Below are 19848 nucleotides of genomic sequence, written 5' to 3'. Positions count from 1 at the left end.
GAAAACCAGCGTTAGTCCGTGTTAGTTGCATCCAAAATACACAAATTAGAGGCAAAACAATAGGAAAAGTGTTCGGGAAAGTAGATACGTTTTGGACGTATCAACCAGCTGCGTGTTCAAGACACGGATTTCGACCAAGTTGGTCTTCATACAAGAAATGTGTTGACTGGTGACCTTCTCTCAGTGACCCTAGGTAAAATCGTCATGATTCTATGACGATTTTGCACTGATTAGTCGTTAGCTATTTGGGGGAGGTGAAAACCCTAGAAAACTATGACGATTTGAGTCAAAACGTTATTATTTTTAAGTATGAAATCGTCATAGTGTTAGCCACACGGTTAACGACGTTATTTCTAGGCGACTATGACCAATTTAGATCGTCGTAATTATATTTTATGATGCGTTCAAATGACTAGGCGGCCACCTCATATGTTTCGTCTAGTGTCTTGTTTGTGTGTCTGCCACCTCATTTCAGAGAAGGTTGTTCTAGAATATTGTGGCTCCAATTTTTTTTCTTCTTTTCCTAGCAACTTGGTCTTATAAGATGACACGATGGGAATGATTTCTACTTTTTTGAATTATTTATGTTGATTTAATAATGATGTCAAAACGATGGTCCCATATTATTTTCAAAATGCAGTCAAATTTGGGTGGTACATTTTTGCAATATATTTTTGGTAGGTGCTTCACAAAAAAACTCTATTTTGGCACTTAGAAAATAAGAATTATTTATGCCTATTTGTTGGTATTACTTTAAATTTATATTATTACAAAGTATGTGGCAATTAAAAATATATGTGACAATGATAGTATTTTTTAGTCTTGAACTTTTGGAAATTAAAATATATACGTGACAATGATAGTAGTTTTTTTAGTCTTGAAGTTTTATGTATTCAATAATAAATATAGAAAATCAACAACTTTTAGCAGATGTAATAATATATGACTACGTGAAACTAGTTTATTACTACCAAAACCAACTAGATAGAGACTGTACACTGGGGTCAACCAGACATAGGTCCCAGTTGCAGCACATCTGCACATGTAATAAGCGTGTAAGATAAGTGAGGCGTGGAGGGAAAATTTTGGAGACGAGCGCGCGATAGGGGTGTCCTATTTTGGCATCCCGCCACCGCATTCCGTGTTCGAGCAATTATCCCGCCTCACCCGAACCGGTCTAACTCTAAAATCCAAACCCTAGCCTTGCGCCGCCACCACCTTCCTCTCTCCTTCCCTCGAAACACCCCAAGCACCAGATCCACCCCGAGCCCATCGATCCGCCGCCCACCTTCGCCCGGCTAAGCATTCTTCGTCGATGTCGTCTTCGATTCGTCGTCCATCTGTAGGTCGGGGATGCATCACGCGCTGCATCCCCAGGTGACCCGCGGTGGCGGTGCCATCCACTCCTGACCCTTCGAGATCTGCAGGTTCTCCACCTTCCCACCTTCTGGCGGCGATTCCCGCGACGTGCTTTGGGGCGGGGCGGCTGGGTGGCCATGGAAGGTGACGAGACGAGGTGGGAAAGTGGGGCGCTGAGCACCAGAACTGCAACCCGAACCTCCCCGCATCCGGATCCGGCCGCCCGTGTCCAGGAACATTCCCCCCATCTCGTTTCCCTCCTATAGGCTCCTGGTTTAGCTATTTCTTCCCTTTTAACCGTCCGTCTCTGCATGTTCCTTCCAGATAATGAACCGCATCGGCAGGTGGTGGAGGTGAAATGAGATGAGGAAGGCGATTGGAGAGCACCACCAGCATTTATTAGTGTTGAGATCCATCTCCGCAGGTTGTTGAATGGTTTATAGAGGTGAGATCCATCTCTTTGTATGAAGTTTTACTGATTTAACTTTGTAGCGAAGCACCAATGCCGAGCTTGTACCCTAGGAGCCTTCTGTTAGGAGTTGCAGGAACAGTTCCTCCTCCCTTCCCCCGTTTGTTGTTATATCTACTAGCTATGGTTCCCTTATAGCACTGCACTTATACTCGGAATTAGTAGCAGATCACCAGAATTGTGAGTTTGTTTTCTGCTGTGTCTGATTCGAGTTCATGAGGTAATCAAAAAGCTGCTACCTGTCATAGTTTTACACTATGTTGTTGAGGAAAATATAGTACGAGGCTGTCTGATTGGTCCTTTTTGGTTCTAATTGTCTCGATATAGTACTTTGTAATGCTGCTGGTCCAGTTCTCTGGATATAGTATGAGTCTACTTAGCAAATTGAATATATACTTGTTCAGTTCATCTTGCAATTCATAATGTGTTCATACAATTAATTGCTCTTGTTTCTAATAGCAGCTCCTCTTCCTTGTAATCGACTGATCAAGAATACAGATAGCTATAGTTTACATTGTCTTAGTGTTAAATACTGCTAGGAGTACTGAATGTGTGTGCTCAAATTGAGCTGTACAGGACAAGCAAGTTCTGCTTTGTAGTACTTCAAATTGAGCTGAAATGAATTCTAAAAAAAAGTTTAAGCTAAAGTGTGTGCTTGTTTAATTACTTCTTGCTTGTAGCACTGCTTTGTATTATTCTCCAAGTAACATGGTTTGCATCCATGACATGCATTCTCCAAGTAACATGGTTGTACCCTAATATGCAACCTTTTAACTAGGCAGTTCTGTTGGCATTTCATTGGTATTTCTTAATCATGTTTACTCACATTAATGGTTTGTCTTGACAGAGCTACAAGATGTTCTTCCTGGGATCATCACCCAATTGAGTATGCTACCTTCCTGTGACTTACTGTGAACATTCTAGAAATAGTTACTTTCATTGGATTCCAGGATTTGATTGTTGTTATGTCTGTTAGTTGACGAGTGGCTTAAAAATTATGCTGCCAACCTCATATATCTAGGTGCACTGTTACTCAATGTTTTTTCTTCCTTTTTTGCTTAGGTCCGTAGAACAGGCTGGGTACTAGAGTTGATGGTCTTGCTCATCACTGGACATTTTCCTATTACTAGCATTCAGTTTATTGTCTGTCGGCTATCATTTCTTTAGCAGGCTTTGGCACATCTATGCTTATTCAGTTCCTGTTATGTTTCATAAGATTATACACCAAAATATACAAGCAAGAACGTGCATATATCCAGTTACTAATTAAATCTATGAGATTGCTATGATTCTAAAACCTGCTTATTTCCTCTACGTCCCAACAGGAGCACCTGAACATGATTGCTAAAGAGATGCAGGTGGCTTTCTTGAAGATCTTGTTCCCGTCCTGGAGAGAATTTTGAAGAACAGCCTGATCATAGGCTCTGCCAGTAGTAGTGATCTATGCCTGACCTGACCGCTACAAGGTCATGGTTTTCTATGACGACCATGTTTGGATTCTTTTCTTAGACCTTCTGTGTATTGTATATTTAATTTTGGCGGTCATCTCTGAAAATGTACGCACATGTATATTCTTATTTTGGCCGTCATTTGTGAAAATATGCTAGTATATTAATTGGGCTGTGCGGACCGAAATATTGATTATTCACTGCTGACACGTCAGAGATGAAATCATTGCTACTTGGGCTCTAAAAAGGCCACAGCCCAAACAGTATTGGACTGTAACAATGTAAAAACCAGCAAAAAACAAAAAATGAAAAAAAACGGATTTCAAAAAGGTTGTGGCCCATAAAAGGAAAATGCTGAATTGTTGTGCTTGGCCCATTAGCCGACCAGAATTGGTAGGAAAAAAGAAAAAAACAGTCTGAATGATTGGTCTTAGCCCATATAGATAACTGAAGTGGACTGGGCTGATTTTGAATTACGACAATTTTGTTTCGTCACAATTTTGCCACGTTGGATTGCCCACGTAGGATCTGATGTGGCATCGCAAATGGCCTGGGACGTTATTAGATCGTCATGGATTGTATGACGATGCAATATCGTCATAGACAATCATGACGATTCCAGGTAGAAGGTCATGTTGGTTGATTCCTGACGCTCCGTTTTTGACAATCCATTTTTCGTCGTAAAATTGTCATAGATTAAATGTAATGACGATTCAGTGACAAAAATGAAGTGTCGCAAGTCAACATATTTCTTGTAGTGTCAGTTCAGCTTCGAGGCCTTCTGCTTCCTCGAGGGAGTGAACAATGAGAGCTGCCTCAGCTTCAATGAGCTGATTTTGTTGCCCGAACCTTCTCTTCGAGGACTTCCAACCCTTTGCGCAAGGTCGCCAGTTCAGCAGTACTGTCAGAGGTGTCAGTTTGGCGTACAAGACAGCCTTTTGTTCATTAAGCCGTTGGTGTTTCGTCTGCAATATCGGCTTTCGACGGTGGCAAGTCTGGCCGGCTCGCATGGTGGTCGTCTCGAATTGCTCGAGTTCGAGGCCCTTTGATCGAACCGTGTGTCCTCGCCGCTGTTCTTGCCTTAACCGAGGCTCGGGGGCAGCTGATTTGGTAGACACTCTGTTTTTGGAAGCCGATTGGAGTGTCATCGGCCGACCTCGCATCATAACCTCGCTTCAAAAGCGGTGAGTTGTTGCGGAAGAAGACCACCGTAGCCGCCGAAAGGAATCCGAAGGGAAGCCGTCATCATCTACACGGTCGGGGCCGTTTCGTTGATGCAAAAAGATAGAGCAAGGCGCTATGTTCGAACAGACAAGGAGGGGTTAAGGATCACCTTCGGGCTCGAGACCATAGCGTGGGCATTGGATGATATTGCCTTTGGGTCCGTTGCAGTTGCGAACCTGCGCGATTGACATCTGAGGTTCATATGGCCGTGGGTTGGATCTGTTCAAGCGACGATTTGGGGATTTGAGTTTTGTTCTTTCGGATAAGTCGCAGGTTACCATTTGAATAGACAATAGAGTGGGCCTTGCTCGTGTTTTATGGCAAGGGCCGATGCGCTGCCATCGGCTCTTAATATGTTGACTCACTTTAACAATCGGCAAAGTTGGAAAAGGGACAGACTCAGCTGAGAAATGTCTTCTTCATTAATAAGAGGGGTTTTTTACAATGAAGAGCCGATTGCTCAAGAAAGGAAGAACAAAAGAAGAGCCGATTGCTCAAGAACTACTAGTCCTACATTACTAATCTTCGCTGGCCTCGTCGTCGGCATCGTAGCCGCCGTCGGCGCCGCTTCCGGAGAGTTCCTCGTCGCTCGCTGCCCCAGCCCTCGGCCGAAGCCTCTTCTTCCTCGTCATCATCATCGTCCTCGCTGTCCGCCCAAGCGCGGAAGCGCTTCGCCGGCGGATACCCAGCGGAGGAGGAGGAATCATCCTCCTCCTCTTCCTCCTCTTCCTCCGCTTCTTCTTCTTCCTCCTCCTCGTCGGAGGAGGTGGAGTTCGCCCAGAGTGGAGGTCGTCTTCGCTCTCGCTCTTCGGCTCCCCTTCGATGAGGAACTCGGAGGTCGTCCTCCCCATCGGTCGGAGGTAAGTCACCATCCGACCCGACGAGTGCTTCGGGTGGGCCATCCGGCACGTGGTCAAAGTTCCGCTCCCGCTCGCTCGAGGAAGAAGATTGGAAAGAGAGGCCCGAGGAGATGGAGGAAGAGGAAGACATTGCTACAGGGAAAGAGGGTTTTTAGGTGCCGATGGCCGAACGCAGCAAGGGGATGAAGTGGCGAACCGTTCGGCACGCTTAAATAAAGGGGGTATAGTGGAGATTTAATGCCATTACGGTTTCCGAGGAAGTGATGTTAAAGCTATCAAATCTTGCAAAGAAGTCTGTGAGGGCAAGGCATCATGATGAAGGATACCGCGACGGTTCCGCTTCCGCCACGACATGACCCGACGAAGAAAAAGCAGAGTGATTTTGGAATTGTCATTTCCAAAACCAGGGGGGCATGTGTTATCACCAGAATTTGACCGGATTAGAGGTGGGCCGCGATTAAAGATGGGCTTGAAGAATATACATGGAAGGGATACATGAATCGGCCTTGTATACGAAGTTTGGGCTAGTTTGCCCGTGTATCTGTAAATATAGTAGGATACGTGTCGGTTAGATAGAATTTGGCTCGTGCACGGTTGGGATTATTCCCACGTTAGAAAGTCTACGGACTATAAATATGTATCTAGGGTTTCTGAAATAAACAACAACCACGTTCACCACAAACCAATCTAGGCGCATCGCCAACTCCCTTGTCTCGAGGGTTTCTTCCGGGTAAGCATCATGCTGCCTAGATCGCATCTTGCGATCTAGGCAGTACACGTTTATTCGCTGTTCATGCGTTGCTCGTGTTGAAGCCTTGTTGATGGTGAGCAACGTAGTTATCATAGACGTGTTAGGGTTAGCATTGTTTCATCGTATCATATGCTTTCGTCTGCGCAACCCTTAGACGTTTAGCCGCCCTTACACCTATCTTAGGTGTAAGGGCGGCACCCCGCTTGATCATTATTTAGTAGATCCGATCCGTTATGATTGCTCCTTGTTCTTCAAGGATTAGTTTAATATCTGCATAGTTAGGCCTTACAAACGGGTTGAAGGATCCAGTGGCGCGTAGGGTGTAGTTTGCTAGCCCTAGACAGGGTGTTCCGGGGATCAACTTCATGTTGGTTTTTAGGCCTTGTCTAGGGTCGGTTTACGATCACCGTGCGTGGTCGCCAGGCTCAATCACGCGTAGGATGTTCCGATTATGTGGTGAAAACCCTAAATCGTAGTAGGTCGTTTTAGCTTTATTTTGATCAAGCAGGACCACCATGTGATCGTACACCTCGTACGAATCGTGGGTGGGTTGGCTCCTTGAGCCGATTCACGAGACAACCCGAGAGCCGATCGAGGCTCGTATTTAATGTTTACGTGTATGCCATGCAGGAAACTAAGCGAGGCAAATCCATCACCTTCCCGACCGTGCATAGGTCAGGTGGCACGCCCTTGCACCAGCATCGGACGTGCGTGCCGAGTCTTTGCGGGCCGTCGCTCGAGGGACCAGGGCCAGCCGCAGTCCTGGGAGCCTCCCGGCTCTACTGTGTTGCCCGTCGCTGCTCGCCGGTGGGTTTCTGACCGCAACAATATCCGGGGAGAGTTTAGTAGCACTTTTCCTTAAGTACTTAGCCGAATTTTGGGGTCGGATATTTGCAAATAATCCGGCTCCGGAATATCCGGCCTGATGATTTTCCGCCTCTTCTTTCTTTTCATCATGAATTCAATATAGATCAAGCTAATGAGCAAAAACATCATGCAACACTTAACACACATTAAGGTATCACAAATGTTATCATCGAACACACAAAACCATAATGGTAGAGAGATGTTCTTTCACGGGTGCCACGACGGGCCACACCAGCCATGCGCCACATGCCCGAGCCCCCGACCAGCACACATCCATGTAACCGCGAGGGTCGTGTCTAATACCAAATGTAACATGCAGACTACCCCGACCGAGCGTGTTACCCCTGTCAGCTCTCTAGGATCTCTAGACATGCCTTAGAGACCAACACTAGTCTTTTCTGCGCACTTTGCCCTCACTCATGCGCACCCGAGATCAATTTCCCGGTCGGTCAGCCATGCTCAAATTGCTCCAGCCCAAGCATGCTTAACCTCTGAGTTCATTGGAGACGAGCTTCGGAAAAATAAATTCCAAGTTATTTGTATCAGTATTTTATCAATCCTATTAAGTCTTGGGCTAGGATGTCACACTTTACTTGTGAGGAGCCGACATGGGGTGCTTTGTTGTGGTGTTGGTGATGACCATGATGAAGATATATATTTTGGAAGTAGCTAGGCTTGATGAAAAATTATTCCCGTGTTTGTATATTTTGCTTGGTGGTATATACTAATTAACCCCTCAGTATATGAACTTGTGTTGCATCACGAGCAGTTGTTTATGCACTCGTGGTGCAAACACTATGATCGATATGCTACTACTATGTCAGTCCTACTAATTCTGTGGTATATGTTACGAAAAATGCTGGCAACCAAATGTTAGGGCATTGGCTTCCCCTATGATGCAAAGAATGAATTATTAGCAACCAAACTAGTTGCATAACGTGAATTATAGGTTGTATTACTCCTTGTAGCTTTTCAGACTAAAGTCCCCGTACATGCAAAATCCACGTGAGCAACCAAACATACCCTAAGATCTCAATTTAGCAATAGTGGGAGAACATGTCAACAGTCCCCCTTCTCCTCTAGCAAGGCTCTTTGTCCCTCTTTCTTCACTCTAGCGAGATGCGCCTATCCTGCAACCAACATCGTTCGAACCGTTGTCCGCCCCTTCCGTGGTCGTAAATTTCTCTCCTTTTTAGTCATGGCCACTTGTTAAGGCCTCGTTTGGTACGAGCGTATTCGCGGGGATGAGCGAGTATTATCCCTGCCCATTTCCGAATTCCCGTCAATCCCCAAGAGCTCATTTGGTGTATGAGTTTTCGGCCAAAAAATCCCCGCCCATCCCTGGATAACCCCGTCCCCGGACCATTTTTGACTTGGACTGAATCCCCGACGTGGACCTCGCGTATTATCCCCGTCCCCAACTCCCGTCTCATCCTATCCTCGTTCTTGCCCAAACCCTACCAAGAGCTGTAGCGAGCGACCGACGGAGAACGACTGGCGACGAGCGACCGGAGGCGAGCGGAGCTGTTGCGGGAGAGGCAGAGCAACTTACCGGTGGGAGGGTATGGATCCCACCTAGCCGCTCCCGTAGATCGTTGTCGTTCTTGCAGACTTACCGGCACCGGCACCTACTGCCGTTCGGATCTCCGGTAACCTCCTTCTCTCTCGCCCTTTCCCTTCCATGGCTCCTGATCTGATGTGGGAGCAGAGGAAATATGTAGGAAATTGATTCGTGGAGGGGCCTACTCTTTTTTTTGCGAAACACAATACAATCAAAGACCCTCGTACATACGCGCACACACTCACCTCTATGAACGCACACACGCACACCCTACCCCTATGAGCACCTCCAAGAGATTGCGTTGAAGAACTGATCCAACGGGTCTTGAGATTGACGAAGTCACCACAGACGTCTGCCTGCTCGGCTACTCTGTACTCAATCTTGTGTAGTCTCTAGGAAATTGATTCTGGAGGGGCCTGCTTGGCTTCTTGGGATCTTGGCTTTAATATCATTTTTAACCATGCATGCTAGATCTTTGTAATCATGTGCTTTTCTGTGCATTTTTGTCTGCATTTTGCCATCTCGACTGGTTCAGGAGGATTGAGGGAAATGATGATGGTGATTAGTGACCGTTAATTCTCTTTCACTGCATAAAATGATTAGAAGTCCAGTTCTGTATTTTAATTTGCCCAGCATAATGAGAAGAGGCCCATGCTTATCCCTTGTCTTGCTGAATGGATACATTATCTGTTGAAAGAATAGCCAAAATACCACTAGTTAAAACCAAACACGTCAAAATACCACCAGTGAAAACAAACTTGCCAAAATAACACTCCTTCCCAGTTTTTCATGCCAAAATAACACTACGGTCAGAGCATCTCTAGCAGAGCCCCGAAAGAACGCGAAATGAAAAAGTTGAGTCCAGTTCACCAAACTCGTGTATTCGGGTCGTAAACTAAAATTGTAAAACAAGGCTCTGTTCTGCGACAGCGGCTTCCGAACCCGTAAAAACAGGGTTTATCAAAAACTTTGCATATGATCAAATAAACGACACAATCAAATGCAAACAATTCATGCATAGTTCATAGTGCATACATCAAATGACACAATAAAAACAAATAGTTCATAGTTCACCATCTCCTCTCACCGTCGGCATCAAACTGAGGTTGGCTCGTCGTGACCATCATCGCCACCACCTCCAGGAGTCACCGAGCCACCACTAGTTGCCTCTTCGCGAGCTAGTCTTCGTCTTGCCGTGATCTCCGCCGAGGTCTCCTTCCACCACTCTAGTTGTTGCTCATTCATGTCTTTGGTGTTCATTATCATGATCTTCCTCTCTTCGGCCAATAGTTATTTAATTGCTTTGGCGTTCACATTGATCCTCATCTCCTCCAACTTGGTCTTGTTCCTTGCTTCCTCTCGGTTGGCTTCAAGCTTGGCAAGGCTCACCTCCTTCTTTCTCTCGATGATGACAACCTTGGTCTCCAAAGTCTTGGCCGCTATCACCTCCTTGGACTTCATCATTTGATCAAACTTGTCCCTCAATAATGCAGCCTCCCCCTCGAGCTTGAGCCTCTCCTTAGACTTCTTGTTTCCCTCCGGATTGTCAGTGTTCCGGCCCTCCTTCTCGTCCTCGGTGTCGTCGAGCGCAACCATTGCAGTTTTGTTGGGTGCTACTTCTTCGTCCCTCAATTTCCACTTGGGGAGGTGTTGAAGCACATCAAAGCAATGACGCATGGTGAAGCTCTTGCCCTTGCTGCCGACCATGTCTATGTACCTCGCATCGACAATGCGGTCCTATATTTGGAAAACCAAACAAGAAATCGTCAATATGTCACCAAAGCGAAACTACAATTGTACAAACCAAATATGCACTCACATATTCGTTCACAGTTACGCCGCTAGGAGGATTGAAAACCACTTGGTCCATTGTTGCTGCCCACCGGCTGCAGGCCGGTTTGACCGCGTCCCGACGTCCTTGGAGGGATCGGTACGTGCGATCGACAGGATGGCGAACGCGCGGCATCAGTTTATGGAATTTGTCCTCGATGCGTTGCTAGTAGCGCTTCCCTGTTTGATCGGTGCCAGATACTGCATCCATCCCCACGGCGGCCCAAGCTCGGCACAAGGTGGCGTCTTTAATTTCCGTGTAGTTGTTGGCGACAAATAGGTGCAAATTCCGACATCACCAAAGCCCACTTCGTTCTCTCGCTCTCCCGCCTCTTCTTCCTATTTACATCGGCCTCCACCTCGACCACACCCTCGTCCCCTTCATCTTCTTCCCCTTCGTCCCCTTGTTCCCCTTCGTCCCCGATGTCGTCCTCATCTCCGCTCATCCCATCATCGAACGGAGGGAGTGGGTTAATGTTCACCTCGTCCAACATCTCCATGTACGAGGTGTTTTCGTTCCTAATAGTACGCAGCCTCAATATCTACACGCAATGGAAAACCAAGGAAGAGTTGATGTGTACCTTGTTGACCCGTCGTCGAGCACGTCCTGGGCGATGTTCGCGGTGGCTTCCGGTGGCGGCGGCGGCATTGGCGGGCAGGGGAACGGAGGCGGGGCGCCACGGCTCGTCGACGCCTTCACTTTCGTCCTTTTGGGCGCCGAATTCTTCGGCGTGGCACGGGATTCCTTCGGCTTCGTTGCCACCGCCGGGACATCACCGGTGGCCGCCGCGGCACCGGATTGCGGTACCACATGCGTTCCCGCGCACCGCTGCTTCACCACGCTCGTCGACGAGACCGTGGTTGCTACCACCGCGGGGTCGCATGGGTCGCCGGGGTGGTTGTTGGATCGGCGGAAGCTGCGGCGAGCCGGCGACCGTGGGAGAGGGTGGCGACACCTGCGAGCTAGCGACGGCGGACGGATGGGTCGATTTGAGACTCATCGTGGAGAAATCGGACGACGGCGGCGCAGACGAAGGTGAGGGCGCGCAGATCGGCTGCGGCGGCGGTGGTTGGGAGGAGCTGAAACTTCCCTCGTGCGCAAACTAGAGATTGTTTTCGGGCTGCGTTCGGTTCGCTCCGTCGGCCCCTACAAATACAGGCGAGTATGGGTTTTGGTCTCGGCACGAAAAAATATTTTCAGTCCGTAAATTGGCGGTTATTTTTTGGTTTTGGCCTTTTACAGGGCGAGATGCTTTCACATGTCAAAGAAACTCTGTGAGTCAAACCGTTAGTACCCTGTCAGTTTATTTGGTATTCCAAAATTACCCCTGCAAACTTATATCTCCTCCGGTCCAAATTCCTCACGAGCAGAGCCGCCGCACAGAGCAGCCATGGCGGCGGGACGAACCACCCCACGCTCGCGCCTCCCTGCCACTCCCCTCCCCCTCTAGCTTTCCTCCGCCCGACCACCTCCACCACCGCGCGCCGCCCCTCCGCCCGTCGCGCGCTGCCCTCCGCTGGACGCCCGTCGCGCGCCGCCCTCCGCTCGACGCCCTCTGCCCGCGGTGAGCCGTGGCCGTGTGGCAAAGCTCCGGCACACCTCCACAGGAACCCTCCCTTGGTGAGCCGGCCCTTGTTCCCCTGTTTGTTCCCAGTATATTTATTACAACTGCATCAAATTTAGAATTTGCTGTGTTTATGTGTTTCAGAGTCGATCTGATGGACGATTTCAAAGTAGAAATAGGCGTTCAATGTTTATTTGAAAGTTGTGTTGAAATGCTGTTAAAGTGAGCTGAGATAGTGTTGTACGGAGTATTGTTTTCTGTTGATCTGTTGTTGACGTTGTGAAGAGATAAGGGCATATATGTCTTTTTTGAATGATGTTAGTCAGTTAGCCACTAGTGGTATTTTGGCTACAAAAAACTGAAGTGAGTGTTATTTTGGCAAGTTAGTTTTCACTAGTGGTATTTTGGCATGTTCGGTTTTCACTACTGGTATTTTGGCTATTCTCTCTTATCTGTTGTGCACTTTGTTTCTCTTGGGCAATTGGAGGAAGGATTGATTTGGAGCAGCTTATGGGGCTGAATGGCCACCACTGGTGTACGTTTATTTGGCAATTAGCGTGGAGATCTTGGCACAATGGTACTCCACCATTGTACTTGAACACTACTGTCCTGGCATTAACTAATCTCCTCGGTCGGGCACACTGTCAGATGCACACTATTGCGAATTTAATAAATGAAGAGCTAGACAACAACTTGAATTCAGTTATAAACTACATATGCAGATGCTTGCTCTTGTGTTCTCTGTTATGCGAGAAGTATTTTCTCGCTGGTTCCGGCGGCAACTAATTATCATCATCGTGGTTAATCTGTATATACTCTTGTTCTGCAATTTCTGTATATATACTCTCATGATTAATTAACTTGGTGCCGATGTATTTTTGTTTATGATAGAGAGTAACACAGAAGCTTATCCATCTTGTTTCTGCAAGTAAACATTCTGGCATTATCTCCAAGTAATTCATTCAGTGAAGAGCTCCCTTGCAGCTGCGATCAGCGGCGATTTTGTCAAGATCAGCCCGTCTCCAGCAACGAGCGTGGCAGCCGCTTCCGCAGAAGACTGAGTTTGTCGGGCTCGTGGTCGGTGAGGAAATGGGGGAAAGGCCGACATACTGAAACCAACTGAAGAAGGCGGGAAAGCCCACGAAGCTTTGTTCTTACGGCCCACAGTCCATAATATCACCCCTTGTCTCGCGCCCCCGCCGCCACGGGACGAGAATCAAGTCCGCCGCCTCCGCCGCTTCTCGATGTTCCTGCCTCCGGGCGCGCCGGATCATGGCAACCTCTAAAACATCATTCCGACGCGGGTCTCCTATCCACCCCAAATTCAGCCGTCCTCGGTGCTTCTTAGACTCGAGCAGAGAAGATGTGGCGGCGGCAGCATGCTGTTCTACGCCGCATCTCGCCGGCGAACATGTCGCCGGCGGCGTGGGTCGGTGGTGGGGCGAGCTACCATGGCTCCTCGCCGGAGGGAAGGAAAGGAAAAGCGTCTCCTTTGCAGGTCACATTCTATCCCCTCACAGCTTCACGGCAACTGCAGTTTTCCGACGAACCGACGGTAATCTGAGGCCTTGAATACCCGTCGTTCCGTTGCAGGCGCGTGGGATGGTGGACAGGTTCAGGCTGCGTGCCAAGGGTGGTGACGGCGGCAATGGCTGCATCAGCCAAAGGCGCTCCAGGTCCGACCGACTAGGCAGGCCTGATGGTGAGGACTAGCAAATTTCACCCACCCTTCCAAATCATCCAATTCCTCTTAACTAGATAGAGCTCTGAATCTTGATTCAAGTATAGTTTTTCGCATTGTCGGTTCTGTTTGTTTGGTTGCACCCAACGGCGAGTCCAGGAATTATTTACAGGGGAGGCTGAAAGTTGACGACGACTAACTAAACCACTACTTCTGGTAGAAAATAAGCCAATATATAAGACACAAAATTAATTAAGACAAAATAACACAAATTTTCAGGTTAAAAGCATACAAATCACACACTAAAACATCCAGTACTAGAGAAGCAACAATAAAAGGACAAAGTGAACTCTCTAATGAAACTAGTAAACAGACATGTACCTCTAAGAAATCACATTATACTCGCGTGGTAGATGTCCTCTACGATCCCTCAATTTCTGAAACTGTATAATGATCTGATCATCATGAATGCTTCTGAATATCTCTTTCTTGCAGTAGCACACCATTAAATCATTTAGCCATTCATCGGACACCTTATTGCGCAAATCTGTTTTTATAATCTTCATTGCTGAAAATATGCGTTCAACTGATGCAGTTGCCACACGAAGAATGAGAGCCAACTCAATGAGACGATACACCAATGGGAAATATGTGTGTTTTGTTGTTTGAACCATCAACTGAGCAAGTGTGGACAGATTTTGACAGCCATTAAATTCTTCACTTCTCCTAATGTTCATCAGAAATCTTGGGAGGTCAATTCTTAGCAACAACCTGTCCGCTTCTGTGAAGTCCTCAGCATAAATTTCAGCAAGCCGAATAAGTTTGTCAACATTAAACTTTGAGAAGTTGTTTGCTGGACTAAGACAGGCCATACAATCAAGTAACTCGGTGGAAACTTCATTGAATCGATGATTCATTTTAGCGAGAGTTGCATCAATGGCAACATTGAATATGCTAACCTTGTAATAGTGGAGTCGAGTGGTCGTGTTCTTGGTGGTGCGAACAGTTTGACCCAAAGATCCAACATGATCATCCATATTTGGCACTTCATCTCATGCGTCTCACAAAAGCTCTTGGCTTGGCTGAATAAAGAATCCAACCCATTGTCCCTCATGCCTTGCAAACTTTCTTTCACATCCAAGACCAAACGCATGGCTTCAACAATATTTTGATTCTTCCTTTGCCAATCTGCAAGCATGTGATGGTTTCTTGAAAAGATAACAATAGAAGCAAAAAGCAGCCTCCTTTGCCACACTGTATTCCAACCAATCAAATTTATCCAACCAGTGTGCCTGAAATGATCTCCAAATAATACCATCTTGTGTCTTCTTGAATTTATGCCCTGTAGCCTTGTTTCGTCCATTTAACAAATAAGCTCTTCTCACATCACTTCTAATTTCGGGGGCATAATCATCTATTGGTATTCTAAGTCCTGGATCATGAATAATTTGACTTGGATGAAATTCTTGAATAAGCTGACTTGGTTGGTTTGTACTCTCATCAAATGTGGTGGCATTGCTCTCAACAATTTGGGGATCGGGTTCATGTTCATATTCAGGTTCATCTTGAGGTTCAACATGTTCAGTTTCAGCATGAGGTTCAACATGCTCAGGTTCAGATTGAGTTTCATCTTGAGGTTCAACATGCTCAGGTTTAGATTGAGATGTACCAACAGAACTAGATGTATAATAGCTAAGGATGCTCACATGCTTTCTCTTCATTTTAACAAATCTGAAAATATATTGCACATAGATAAATTAACTGGAGCTAGCTAGTACACAGTTACAACTTACAAATTTGCAACAGAGAGATAGCAAAATAATATGAGGATTGGAGAACAAATACCACCGAAGAACGACACTGTCACGTTGGCGATCCCGAAACCGAATTCCCGATGCTCACTGGCAGCCTAGCAGGCCAGCGCAACTCTCTCCGGTGCACAGAGGTCGGCGCGCTGCTCAGCCCCGCCCAAACTTCGCCGGATGCCGGCTGCCGTCCGCTAGGGTTTGGGCCGTCCGTGCGTGTTCCGCCGTCCGCCCGTCCGCGCGTGTCGTGGCCGCCGGCCCCAGCTTCTGGGCAACGCGGGCATCGGGGCGTGCGGCGCTCGGGGCGTGCTGGTCGTGGGCTCGTGGCCGCCGCCCGCCGGTTCGCCGCCTCGCCTCCCTCCGTCTGCCTCTCCGATGCGTGCTAGGAGTAGGAATACGATGCGTTGATACGTGCTTGCTGCCTTGCTGGCCTCGATAGGAAGATGCGTGCGTCTGGGCGTCTAGGCGACTTGGGCTGAAGACTGGAGTACTCAACTGCTAATGGGCTTGGAGATTACAAGTAGTAAATTTTTTTTTACACTTTTGGAGGGCAGGCTGAAGCCTGTTTAAGCCTGCTAGCTAGCCTCGCCTTTGGTTGCACCGTCCAATTGTCTGTTAGCTGTTACTATGGCTTGCAACTGATCATCTCATTTTGGTGGTGTTTGATTGAGCTCTCGTTGCTGTTAAAATTTGGTTGTAGATTATGCCCCATTTTTTATTATGTCAAAATGTTTCTAGTTGCCGAAGTTAGTTTCTGCTACTTAGTCTAGATTTCACGAGCTCAGGATTTGCCCTATTCAATGCAACAAAAATTTGCAGGTGGCGATGGAGGGACAGGTGGTAATGTCATTCTTGAGTGCTCAAGGTCTGTCTGGGATTTCAGTAACTTGCAGCATCACACGGTATGCTTTTGAACATCATGTTGTGTGTCCCGGTATAAGATAGCATGCTCTGTTTGTTTTGCTAGATGCATGACCCCTCTTCTTAAAAGAACACATGTTGTCCTGGTGTGAATGCTGAGCTTGTGTATATTATTACCCCTTAGTTCTTCCAGGGACTTAAGACTAATAGTGTTTCATTACGCTGTAGCTTAATGTCAGATTGAGCCTTTACCAAAGAAGAAGATTCTACATAATTTATGCTTTTTCGTATCATTGTTTTATGTTTATTTATTTTGTGTCCAGCAAGCAACCCGAGGAGGCAATGGACTTTCTAAGAAACAGATAGGGACAAGAGGTCCTGACAAGGTTACTACATATATATGTGTATACATTTGCATATGACGTTTACTTATTTCCCTTTTCGAAATATATAGCCTTCTTTGCCTGTTGTCCGACAGGTCGCACAAGTACCAATTGGCACAGTGATTCATCTAGTCCGAGGGGAACCACCTTCTTTCACTGTAAATGCACCTACCAGATCTCTAGATCCCTAGGATATCCCAGATGCTGCAGAAGACTCTGCAGACAGTTCCAATCAGAATAACAACAAGGATATCATTTATGGAAATGAAGCTGAAAGAGGAATTAACAATCAGTGGGAGAAGCAAACATACACTAGTTCATGCTCCAAGACTGGGTTTTCGAATGCGGAAGATTGTAATGCAAGTAACACTCAATATCAGGTAGAGATGGATGAAAAGGATCAGTCTGATGAGGACGATGGAGAGTTTTGGGAGGATGAAGATGAGACAGAGGAAGAGGATGACGATGCAGATGCAGATGCAGATGAGGCTAGGGAAGAAGAAGATAACATACAGTATTCTGTTGCTGAAATGACAAGAGCTGGGCAGCGGTTGATTGTAGCACGAGGAGGGGAGGGTGGGCTAGGGAATGCTTCTATTGGCAACGATGTGCGCCTATCCAAAGAAGATAGACAACAGAAGATATTCCGTTTGAGTGCTGGAGAACCAGGGACAGAGACCTTTCTTGTATTGGAGCTGAAGAGCATTGCTGATGTTGGCCTTGTTGGGTTGCCTAATGCCGGAAAGAGCACATTGCTGAGTGCTCTCTCTAAAGCTCGCCCGGAGATCGCTGACTACGCATTCACCACACTGAGGCACAATATTGGTAGCCTAACCTACGACGACTACTTCTCAGTGAAAGTGGCTGACATACCTGGTCTTATCAAAGGTGCCCATGAGAACCGGGGCCTGGGCCATGCCTTCTTGAGGCACATTGAGCGCACCAAAGTTCTGTCCTATGTGCTTGACCTGGCGGCAACACTCAACGGCAGGAAGGGTATCCCACCATGGGAGCAGCTGCATGATCTGGTCGTGGAACTAGAGCATTACCAAGAAGGCTTGACCAAGCGCCCATCGTTGATAGTCGCAAACAAAATAGATGAAGATGGAGCGGATGCAATGTATGAAGAACTGAAGAGGAGAGTGCAGGGTGTTCCGATATTTCCAGTGTGTGCCATCTTGCAAGATGGTGTACCTGATCTGAGAGTTGGCCTCCGGGACCTTATGGATGCCTCAGCCCCGCAGGGCGTTGATTTGAGCAAAATCATTGTAGACTAAAAGGCTGTTTATTCCTTGAGATACTGACACGGTGGAATTATTCTCCAAAAAATCCGCCCTATGTTGCCAAATTGGCTATCATTTTTCTTTATATGTGCTGTGTAGCCATGTAGAGCGCAGAATAGATCATCCAGTTTTTTCACGAAATCACTATAAATTATCAATGGGTGACCAGTATGCTAATACTAGCGTCTGAAACATCAATTGCCCTTTTTCTGCAAATAAAAATAATTTCGTTTGCATCTGGAAGTTTGAAGAGTGGTTTTTACTCAGCGTATCTTGCTCTGCTTTGTTTATCATGGCATGGAGCCGTACTCACTGAAGGCCATTTGATCCAGATGCCATGGAATTTTGTTTCCGGTGACTGATATCTGTTTTCAAACCTTGTGGTAAGTTAAGGTACTGTTACATTTTGTGTTTGGATTACTTGTACTGTACAGTATTGCAGCCAAAAGAAAACACAAGTGTCGCAAAGCCCGTCTAGCTCAGTTGGTAGAGCGCAAGGCTCTTAACCTTGTGGTCGTGGGTTCGAGCCCCACGGTGGGCGTCCGTTGTTCCAAATTTTTTGTAACTCCTTTCTTGGCAAACTTTACCAACTCTGAACAATTTATCTGCACGTAACTCCATTCACGATCATATCCCAAGTTGAACATCACCGTGGGTTCGAGCCCCACGGTGGGCGTCCGTTGTTCCAAATTTTTTGTAACTCCTTTCTTGGCAAACTTTACCCTACCTTGATTTTTGACTTCACAGCTTTCAGATCTGCAGAGTACTTTTTCTCTGGTTTAAGATTGTTTTCTCGGAATATTTCTAGCTTCAGTATTTGTGGATCCACCACGCAAAATACTTCCCCTAACAACTCTGAACAATTTATCTGCACGTAACTCCATTTAATATATATTCAAGATCATATCCCAAGTTGAATAAAGCAAGGTCGGATAGCTTTGCTCAGTTTAAGATAAGTTCTGGACAAAATGAATCTCATCTCATAAGCGTAGTCATTTCTGAGAAAAGAACGCAGCCGTCAAACCAGTCAAACCAGTCATGTGCTTGCTCCTCATTTTGAACGACCTTACTGAACAACAGGCATTTCAAACTGACAAGTGATTGCCAACATTTTCTGGATTAGAAATTTAGGCACAAAGTGTATTTTCTGTGTATTAGTATAGGTTGTCATGGACTTCGGGAGTGTAGAACGTGTTAGGAAGAGGAAAAACGAAGATGAAGAATTTATGCTTGTCATTTTTCCTGCATTGTACTTCCACTTGACAAGGCAAAAACAAAGACACCAAAGACACCTTTCATTTGTATATGACAAGGAGTATGTTAGAGAATTGCTTGGAGGACACCTCAAGAACTTCTTAGCTGCCTTTAGAATGGAGCCGAACATTTTCATGTTGTTGGCATCATATCTTAGAGAGGAGGGATTGATTTTAGATTCTAGGATCAAGGTGGAAGAGAAGCTGGCGTTTTTCTTGTACATGCTCTCCCACAATGCTTCATATGAAAAAAATGCAATTAGAGTTTAAGTATAGCGGTTGGAGTTTCAGCAAATATGTCAGGGAGTTCTTGGATATTATTCCAACCTTAACAACAAGAATCGTCAAACCTCTCAATCTCTATGAAACTCGTCCAATGATAGCTACAGACCGCCGCTTCTTCCCATACTTCCAGGTCCATACTGCAAACCTTATTTCCTACCAAAACTTTTCTCTTATCTATTTCTTATGTTTTTTTTTCTTCCAAACTTCCCATATGCAGAATTGCACTGGTGCTATCGATGGGTCCCACGTGCCAGTTACAAGAACACCTAGACGTGCTTCTCCATGGAGAAATAGAAAAGGCACACCTAGCCGTGTATTTTTATTTTTCGAGACACGTCTAACTGAGATGGGGCACGGTGCACC

The 19848-nt window shown here is 46.4% G+C and overlaps 1 long non-coding RNA gene, 1 other non-coding gene and 1 pseudogene across 2 annotated transcripts; all 3 read left to right on the top strand.

The window, feature by feature from the left end:
• Window positions 1-1253: 1253 nt before the first annotated feature.
• LOC124683255 lies at window positions 1254-3386 on the top strand. Its single transcript, XR_006996610.1, has 3 exons — window positions 1254-1804; window positions 2676-2714; window positions 3154-3386. It is a non-coding gene; the product is annotated as an uncharacterized LOC124683255 (long non-coding RNA).
• Window positions 3387-12386: 9000 nt separating this feature from the next.
• LOC124690902 lies at window positions 12387-18150 on the top strand (annotated as a pseudogene).
• Window positions 18151-18415: 265 nt separating this feature from the next.
• Window positions 18416-18488, top strand: TRNAK-CUU. The gene has a single exon. It is a non-coding gene; the product is annotated as a tRNA-Lys (tRNA).
• Window positions 18489-19848: the final 1360 nt, after the last annotated feature.

This window comes from Lolium rigidum, chromosome 1 (assembly GCF_022539505.1).
Source record: "Lolium rigidum isolate FL_2022 chromosome 1, APGP_CSIRO_Lrig_0.1, whole genome shotgun sequence".
NCBI lineage: Eukaryota > Viridiplantae > Streptophyta > Magnoliopsida > Poales > Poaceae > Lolium > Lolium rigidum.
This window is presented reverse-complemented; position numbering and strand designations above follow the sequence as displayed.